Genomic DNA, 9,566 nt, shown 5'->3' with positions numbered 1-9,566 from the left:
GAGGAATGGCGAAGGTCACAAAAGCCCGAGTGGTGTCACCACCATCCCGAGCTACGGCCTCAGACGCCGGAGCGGATTGGGTGGTCTTGTCAGCCGACGCCCTCTTGTGCCTCCTCACTCTCAACGGATCGTTGTCGTCGTCATCCGGGAGGTCGATAACATGAGGAGGGGCTACAAGGGAAACATTCAATCGACCAGGGTTGCAATAAATGTTTAGTCGACTCAAAGCGGAACGTCAGTAATCGTACCAGGGTTGGAGGTAACAGCATCCTCCATCTCTTGGTCGTCGTCCTTGGCGGAGATCTCAGAAGTAGTAGCACTGCAAGCCTCGAAAGTCAGTCGGTTGGCTCGATGGATCGACCAAGGATCCGTCCACGGTCGACAAAGGAAAACAAGTTTTATTATTACCCAGAAATGGTGGGGACGGCCATCTTCATCTTGGGCAGAGCCTTGGGCGGCTTGGACGGCGTTGCGTGTGGGTGCTTGGGAGCCTTTCCAGTCGGTGTAGGAGAAGAGGTCCGAGGGCATTTCGACGGCTGCCCAACAAGAGCAGTCGCCCTACCACGCTCCCGCGCTGGATCGTGTGAGCTTGGATCGCCCCTCCGGGCGGGGGGGTTCAACCTCCTCCTCCTCCTCTTCGCTGGAGTCGACGTCGTCGCCTCCCTCTCCTTCACCGTCGGACTCCCACTCGCCTTGATCGTCCCCGCTCTCACCTTCGCTCGCCTCCCCTTCCTCAGTTGGCCCCTGTGCCCTGTTGGGCATCGAGTACATCTCAGTAGTCGCCTGAAAAACAACAGACAAGACAAAAGGTTAGTCGACCAACTCAAAGAAGACCAATGAAGAAAAACAAGATCTCAGTCAGGAGCATAAAGACACACCTGGTCCACGTCCTACGAGTTGTCGAGTGGATTACCCTCCTGGCTCCTCAGGGGTTGTCCTTGTTTCCTGTGATGCTCGACAGCCACCCCTCCAGCATCTCATCAGTGACCTCCTCCGGGTGGATCTGAGTGGTGTCGTCGAGACCCGAGTACAGCCACATCGGGTGGTCACGAGCCTGGAGCGGTTGGATGCGCCTCTGGAGGAAGACCTCCAGCAAATCCATACCCGTCACGCCCTCACGAACAAGCTCAACCACTCGACCGGCCAGCACTTTGACTTGGGCCCTTTCCTCTGGCGCCACTTTTAGATAAGCAGGTTTTTCAGCTCGGTCGAGTGAGAAAGGGGGGAGACCAGTCGACTGTCCTGGGGTCGCCTGGTCTTGACAGTAGAACCAGGTCACCTGCCAGCCACGGACCGACTCCGGGAAAGTGATAGATGGAAAACAACTCTTTCCCCTCGTCTAGATCGCCAGGCCCCCGCACAGCTGGATAACCTGCGTCCTTTCATCACTCGACCTGGCCTTCTTGACCGATTGAGAACGACAGGTAAAGATGTGCTTGAAGAGACCCCAATGGGGGCGGCAACCCAAGAAACCCTCACACATGGAAATGAAAGCAGCGAGGTATACGATGGAGTAGGGAGTGAAGTGGTGAAGCTGCGCTCCGAAGAAGTTCAGGAAGCTCCGGAAAAAAGGATGGGGCGGCAGAGAAAACCCGCCGTCGACATGGATGGCTAGGAGAACGCACTCACCATCGCGGGGCTGAGGTTCGATCTCTCTCCCCGGGAGACGCGCGGCTTCATGGGGAATGACCCCCCCCCCCTCGACCATGTCGTCGAGATCTTCTTGCCGGATCACCGACGGCATCCAATCGCCTTGGATCCAGCCTCAGGGCAGAGCAGACCTTGAGGAGGATCCGCCCCGAGCGGACCTCTTCCCCTTCCCCTACGCCGCCGCCTTCTTCGCGCGCTCCAGGGCGGATGTCTTGTCCTTCGCCATCGTCGCCGGCAAATCTTGCATGGACCCGCGGCGCTAGGGTGAGAACGGAGGTGGCAGAGGAACTCGCGAAGGGAGAGAGGAAGAAGGAAGCGCACTATTTGGAAACCCCGAGCCGGCAACTTATAAGGGGCCGCTTCCGAGTGGCTGACTGGTAGGCCCAGGCTATCCAGTCAAATCCCACAGCAGACGCGCGTGCAGTACGTGGCGAAAAAGGCGATGTGAGGATCGAGGAGCTTCCACTTTATCGCTTCCGATTACTGCGGCCGCTCCCGTCCCGCGCGCTTCCCGAAATCCGAACCCCGCGACACCCGCGGGCCACAGAACAACTTGTTAAAACAGAAGACCCCGCTCGCGCCGACACTCGGTATGTCACACATAAAGAAATTCACTCGACGAAAGGCCTGGAATGGATCAAGGCGACTGAAAGAGGTTGATGACGTCATCCGTGATGGTTGGCCCAAAATGAGGCGCTCACGTAGCCCAAAGAACCAGTCGGAAAGATCTCCAACTCTTTCCCCACTCAAACCTCGATCCATTCGGGGGCTAATGATGAAGCTGTGTACCTAGGGTAGGGGCACAGACCTGTCCAAGGAGCCCTACCCAAGGACGCCCCTGGAAGAAGTCACCTTTCAATCGACTTGAAGGTATCCCACTCGACGGGTTCAAGACATTCGACCAAGAAGCTATCACTCGACCATGAAGCCAACCACTCGACTACCAGGAGGCCTATAGTCACTCCGCAGGCAAACGGTCAGCTGTTAAGTAGTCTTTATGGTCATTATAGCACTTTATTAGGGGCGTTACCAGTAACGCTCGACCTTAAATGTACCTTAAAACCCTGCATTACTGAGGGCAGGAGGGGGCCGGCGAACTCTATATAAGCCACCCCCTCCTCAGTATGAAGGGTTCGCACCCCTATAATTCACACGCGCATAATCCAGTCGACCGCCTCCGGGATCCGAGACGTAGGGCTATTACTTCTTCCGAGAAGGGCCCGAACTCGTAAACCTTGCGTTCTTACAACTTCTCCATAGCTGAGATCTTGCCTCTCCATACTTACCCCCCTACATCATTGTCAGAGTTAGAACCACGACACGGCGTGCACCTTCTATGCAGACAGATCGCTTGACGACCTCCAGCCGGGGGCAGGCATCCACAAGCCGTCTCACCAGGCCGAAGAAGCTGCTCGGAAGGGCGTCGCCAGGCCACAACCGGACTATGAAGCCCTTCATGGCCTGATCGGCCGCCATATGTGGCTCGGCCATCTGCTTCAGCTGGTCGCTCATTGGCACCGGATGTTCGGCCTTAGCATACTGAGACCAGAACAGCTTCTCCGTCGAGCTTCCGTCCTCGGCCTGGTAAAATTGTGCGGCATCGGACACACTGCGGGGCAAATCTGCGAATGCTCCTGAAGAGATCCGGATTCGGGTAAGTAATCGGTAATTCACTTTTACATGCTTGCTTTGCATATAGAAAGCCTTACCCGCCGCTATCTTCTTCATCGCATCGATCTCCTAAAGGGCCTTCTGGGCCTCGGCCTTGGCACTCTTCGTGCTCTCACGGGCCGCGGCAAGCTCAGACTCTCGCGTCTTCAAGTCAAGCTCCAACGCCTCGTGCTTCGTCATGAGAGCCTGGAGCTCTTGTTGCACCTCGCCCACCCGAGCCTCGTGCCTCTCTCGCTCGGTGCGCTCCTTGGCCGCTGTATCTTCGGCCTTGGTTAGTGCTTGCTTCAGGGTCGCCACCTCGGTCGTGGCCCCTGGCAAAACATACAATGATCCTGTCATTTTGCAATCGCGTCCTTTTTTATATATACATATCTATAGACGGGGTATTACTTACCCTCGTTCTCCTCGAGCTGCCTCTTGGCAAGGTCGAGCTCTTTCTTGGACCCATCGAGGTCCTGCTTCAGTATGGCGACCTCCGCAGTTAGTGCGGCGAACGCCAGCAGAGATGCCTGCATATGCATATTGACAATACTTATATTAGACTCCTGCGATATTATTTGATCCTCTGTTCAGCTTTTCTTTGTGAACACCGAACAAAGCATCAGGGGCTACTGTCTATGCGGTAATATTTCTACTACATTTTAAACACACTTGCCTTGAAGCCTGTTAGAAGGCTTGCATAGGCCTCAGTCAATCCGCTCTTGGCGGACTGAACCTTCTGAATCACTGCACTCATGATGGTGCAGTGCTCCTCGTCGATGGAAGCGCTGCGAAGCGCTTCCAGCAGGCTGTCTGGTGCCTCTGGATGGGCAGAGGTCACCGGCACTGGCATTTTACCCATCTTAGAAGGGGACCGCCTGCCTAAGCCCGGAACCGTTGGAGGATCTGGCGCAGTGTTCGGCTGAGGGCCGAACTCGGAGCTCTCGGGGACCCCGTCCCCTCGGCTCCCGGAGTCCGGAAGGTCGCCTTGAGGCGCCTCCGGGACGATCCCCCCTCGATCTGGTGCCTCTTGAGACAACGCTTCGGCGTCGTCGGCAGGATGAGGGGAGGTGGCGGTCGGGACTGGATCGCTATCCATGTCCGACGAGCCCAGGGAGCCATCCGAGGACACCTCGATATTGGCTCGGGGCGGCCTGCACAATTGAGTTCGACGTTAGGAAAAGTAGTGCGACAAAGGAATCCTATGGGTAACTTTGGTATCCGAATACTTACGATATCCCCGAGGGCTTGGCCCTGGGAAACCACTCGTCTTCACTTTCGTCGGCGGCGGTGGAGCTGTCCGGAGGGAGAGTCCTTTCCTTCTTGGACCCTCCGGCCTCCCCAGTTGGGGCGGCCTTCCTTTTCTTGTCTCCCCCAGTCGGTGGGGGAGCCTCTTCTTCCTCTTCCTCGTCTTCAGGGGAAGAGTGCGCCATAGAGTCATCGGACGGTGAGTCCAACGACGCCTGGCGTCGGGAACTCTTTAGAGCTCCCTTGGCCTTCTTGGTCTTCTCCGGCACCTTATAAGGGGCCGAAGTCAACATCTTCGCCAGAAGGGCGTCTGCGGGGCCTTCGGGCAAAGGATCCGGACAGTCGATCTGTCCGGCCATATTCTGCCAGTCCTGTCAAAGGCACGGGAGTTTAGATCCCACATAGAGTCAATCTATATAAAAATAAGTATCCTGTGAAAGGTAAAACAACTTACCGCACTGGCGTGGCGCTTCGCGCTAAATCCGTGATCCTTAGTGATGGGGGGAGGGACCTCGGTGCTCTTGAACAGCACCCTCCAGGCATCTTCATGAGTTGTATCGAAGAGCCTGTTCAGAATTAGGTGTTGCACCGGATTGAACTCCCACAAGGTGAACTCCTGTTGTTGGCACGGGAGTATCCGACGGATGAGCATAACCTGGACTATGTTGACGAGCTTGAGCTTCTTGCCCACCATGTTTTGAATACATGTCTGGAGTCCGGTCAGCTCTTTTGAATTACCCCAGGACATGCCCTTCTCTTTCCAGGAGGTGAGCCGCGTGGGGATGCCAGATCGGAACTCGGGGGCCGCTACTCATGCGGGGTCGCGCGGCTCAGTGATATAGAACCACCCCGATTGCCACCCCTTTATGGTATCCACAAAGGAGCCCTCGAGCCCTGTTATGTTGGGCATCTTTCCCACCATGGCGCCTCCGCACTCCGCCTGGCGGCCGCTCACCACCTTCGGCTTGACATTGAAGGTCTTCAGCCATAAGCCGAAGTGGGGCTTGATGCGGAGGAAGGCCTCGCACACGACGATAAACGCCGAGATGTTGAGGATGATGTTCGGGGCTAGATTGTGGAAATCCAGGCCGTAATAAAACATGAGCCCCGGGACGAAGGGATGGAGAGGGAATCCCAGTCTGCGGAGGAAATGGGTGAGGAATACCACCCTCTCATGGGGCCTGGGGGTGGGGATGAGCTGCCCCTCATCTGGGAGCCGGTGCGCGATGTCATCAGGCAGGTATCTGGCTCTCCTCAGTTTCTTGACGTCGCCCTCCGTGACGGAGGAGACCATCCACTTGCCTCCCGCTCCAGACATGGTTGGAGAAGGTTGAGATGGAAGTGAGAACTTGGGCGCTAGAGCTCGAGTGTGCGGGAGCGGATGAGCAAAGGAGGAAGAAGGCGTGGATAGAAAGGTGAATCCTTATGCCTTTATATGGGCGGACAAAACTAAGCGTCCCCACTTGCCTGGTAAAACTCGCTTATCCCCCAAGCGCCACAATCGATGATGCGGTTGGGTTACCCACGCCCGTATTGATGAGAATCCCATAATAAGGGGACACGATCTCTGCTTTGATAAGACGTGTCAAAAAATTGCCTCGCATTATGTGCGGGGCTGGTTAAAAGAAACGGTTCGAATAATCACCGGGCCATGACGTAACGTCGTGTTGCCAAAACAAGCCAGCAAATTAGATCTGCGAAAATATTATTCTCTCTATGGTGGAATGTGGAATTTATTTTGCAGGGTCGGACACTATCCTCGTATTCAAATTCTTCTGTGATGTATTCGGAGAAGGAACCCGCCTTGCAATGCCGAAGATAATACTGTGTGCCGGACTCATCGTCATTGAAGCCTGGTTCAGGGGCTACTGAGGGAGTCCTATATTAGGGGGTCTCCGGACAGCCGGACTATCTCCATTGGCCGGACTGTTAGACTATGAAGATACAAGATTGAAGACTTCGTCTCGTGTCCGGATGGGACTCTACTTGGCGTGGAAGGCAAGCTAGGCAATACGTATATGGATATCTCCTCCTTTGTAACCGACCTTGTGTAACCCTAACCCTCTCCAGTGTCTATATAAACCGAAGGGTTTTAGTCCGCAGGACAACAATCAGAACATACAATCATACCATAGGCTAGCTTCTAGGGTTTAGCCTCTCTGATCTCGTGGTAGATCTACTCTTGTACTACCCATATCATCAATATTAATCAAGCAGGACGTAGAGTTTTACCTCCATCAAGAGGGCCCGAACCTGGGTAAAACTTCGTGTCCCCTGCCTCCTGTTACCATCCGGCCTAGACGCACGGTTCGGGACCCCCTACCCGAGATCCGCCGGTTTTGACACCGACAAGATGTATGATACGTCTCCAACGTATCTATAATCTTTGATTGCTCCATGCTATATTATCTTCTATTTTGGATGTTTGTGGGCTTTATTATACACTTTTATATTGTTTTTGGGACTAACCTATTAACCCAGAGCCCATTGCCAGTTTCTGTTTTTGCCTATTTTAGGGTTTTGAAGAAAAGGAAAATCAAACGGAGTCCAATTGACCTAAAACTTCACGGAACTTATTTTTGGAAGGAAAGCAACCCGGGAGACTTGGAGTCCACGTCAAGGGAGCTTCAAGGAAGCCACGAGGTAGGGGGCGCGCCCACCCTCCCTGGGCGCGCCCTCCACCCTCGTGGGCCCCTCGTGGCCCCCCTGACATACTTCTTCCGCCTATATATCTCCATATACCCTAAAACTACCGGGGAGCACAATAGATCGGTAGTTCCGCCGCCAGAAGCCTCCGTAGCCACCGAAAGCCAATCTAGACCCGTTCTGGCACCCTGCCGGAGGGGTCAATCCCTCTCCGGTGGCCATCTTCATCATCCAGGTGCTCTCCATGACGAGGAGGGAGTAGTTCTCCCTCGGGGCTGAGGATATGTACCAGTAGCTATGTGTTTGATCTCTCTCTCTCTCTTGTGTTCTTGAGGTGGTACGATCTTAATGTATCGCGAGCTTTGTTATTATAGTTGGATCTTATGTTTCTCCTCCCCCTCTACTCTCTTGTAATGGATTGAGTTTCCCCTTTGAAGTTATCTTATCGGATTGAGTCTTTAAAGATTTGAGAACACTTGATGTATGTCTTGCCGTGCGTATCTGTGGTGACAATGGGATATCACGTGATTCACTTGATGTATGTTTTGGTGACCAACTTACGGGCTCCGCCCATGAACTTATGCATAGGGGTTGGCACACGTTTTCGTCGTGATTCTCCGGTAGAAACTTTGGGGCACTCTTTGAGATTCTATGTGTTGGTTGAATAGATGAATCTGAGATTGTGTGACGCATATCGTATAATCATACCCATGGATACTTGAGGTGACATTGGAGTATCTAGGTGACATTAGGGTTTTGGTTGATTTGTGTCTTAAGGTGTTATTCTAGTACGAACTCTAGGGTTGTTTGTGACACCTATAGGAATAGCCCAACGGATTGATTGGAAAGAATAACTTTGAGGTGGTTTCGTACCCTACCATAATCTCTTCGTTTGTTCTCCGCTATTAGTGACTTTGGAGTGACTCTTTGTTGCATGTTGAGGGATAGTTATGTGATCCAATTATGTTATTATTGTTGAGAGGACTTGCACTAGTGAAAGTATGAACCCTAGGCCTTGTTTCAACACATTGCAATACCGTTTACGCTCACTTTTATCATTAGTTACCTTGCTGTTTTATATTTTCATATTACAAAAACTATTATATACCATCCATATACCACTTGTATCACCATCTCTTCGCCGAACTAGTGCACCTATACAATTTACCATTGTATTGGGTGTGTTGGGGACACAAGAGACTCTTTGTTATTTGGTTGCAGGGTTGCTTGAGAGATACCATCTTCATCCTATGCCTCCTACGGATTGATAAACCTTAGGTCATCCACTTGAGGGAAATTTGCTACTGTCCTACAAACCTGTACACTTGGAGGCCCAACAACGTCTACAAGAAGAAGGTTGTGTAGTAGACATCAAGCTCTTTTCTGGCGCCGTTGCCGGGGAGGTTAGCGCTTGATGGTATACTTGCAGTCGAGTCTTTTAGTTTATTTTTTTATCACTAGTTTAGTCCATAAAAGAAAATTATAAAAAAATGGAATGAAGTTTGCCTCATACGCTTCATATTTTTAATATCTTTCATGAGTATGATGGAAAGGAAAATTGTGCCAAAGTGTTAGAAGAAGAATGCATTAAAATGTTTGGCACTAAATATTTGAATGATGAGCATGATTGCAATGTTGTTAGTACGAATTCTTTGAATATCCATGATACTAATGATGATTGCACTAGTTATGATGAAAATGTCTCCTATAAACTTGTCAATTTTTGTGGAGTGCATTGGGTTTGCAAGTACACACCAAATAGGGAAGATAGATATTGCAAGAGGCATAAGTACTCAGAAACTAAATTGTTGCAAGAAAGGCTAGATGATTGTGCTGAAAATTTAAATTTTCTTGGCCATACTTGTGAGCTTTGTAATGAACATGGTCATTTAACTATCTGATGCAAATTGTTTCATGATCTAATCGTGTCCAAAAATTGTGATGACTTGATTTCCCTTGCACATTATAATGAACTTAGTTTGCTTATGGGCTACAAAGAAATGAAACGTATAACTAACTATCTTCCAGAATTTGCCCGTTATAAACTTCTTGGATTTGATCTTGAGGAAATTTATATGTATTGTGCGGTGAATTGTATTGAAAATCCTTATATTGCCAACTACGTAAAGAAAAGGAAAGAAATAGAAGATGAAGAGAATACTAATGAAAGGGAAGAGACTTCCCAATACCCTCCTATTATTTCTTGTGATGAATCAGGTAACGAGGAGGAGCCTCCTATTCGACCAATCTCATTAATAAGGAGCTCCAAAAAGAGGATTGAACCCACACATGATGTGGTGAAAAAGAAGAAAAGAAAAAGGAAGAGAGGTAAAAAGATATCTCTCCCAAATAATGCTGCTCCTATTACTGTT

Source organism: Triticum aestivum, chromosome 6A, assembly GCF_018294505.1.
Source record: "Triticum aestivum cultivar Chinese Spring chromosome 6A, IWGSC CS RefSeq v2.1, whole genome shotgun sequence".
NCBI classification, from domain to species: Eukaryota; Viridiplantae; Streptophyta; class Magnoliopsida; order Poales; family Poaceae; genus Triticum; species Triticum aestivum.
The sequence above is the reverse complement of the archived record's forward strand: the minus strand, read 5'-3'. Positions refer to the sequence as shown.